Here is a 469-nt window from a genome sequence, read left to right on the forward strand (position 1 = left end):
AAAGACTCCTGGCTTTCCCCTTAGCAACCCCCCCGGGAGACTGGGGTGAGCCCCCGAGGATCCCTGTGCTGGCAAGAGCCCCCCGAAGCCTGGCCAAGCAGCCCAAGGTCCCTCTGGCTGGTGCCGGCACGAGCTGGCAGACAACCACGGCAGCGGGAGCACCATCCCCTCGGCATCGCCCGGAGGCTTCGTCTTCACAACCCTGAGTGCAGCCCCAGGGGAGGGCACGGAAAAGGGGCGACTCTTTGCAGCCGGGGCTGGGGCAGGACATTTCTCGAGGTCCCGCAGGAGGGGCTCGGACGCCTGGCGCGATGCTCTCCTCCTCTCAGCCTGCCAGCGGTCTCGCTGAAGCTGGTAACGCTGCTTCTGCTTAAAGATAAGCGTGTGCCGGCAGCCTGGGCTGGCTGGAGCCCAGCGCCAGCACAAAGAGGGCTTTGTACGAGCGGGATGCGCAAGGCGATGGGGCCGA

This window comes from Phaethon lepturus, unplaced genomic scaffold (genome assembly GCF_000687285.1).
Source record: "Phaethon lepturus isolate BGI_N335 unplaced genomic scaffold, ASM68728v1 scaffold15764, whole genome shotgun sequence".
NCBI classification, from domain to species: Eukaryota; Metazoa; Chordata; class Aves; order Phaethontiformes; family Phaethontidae; genus Phaethon; species Phaethon lepturus.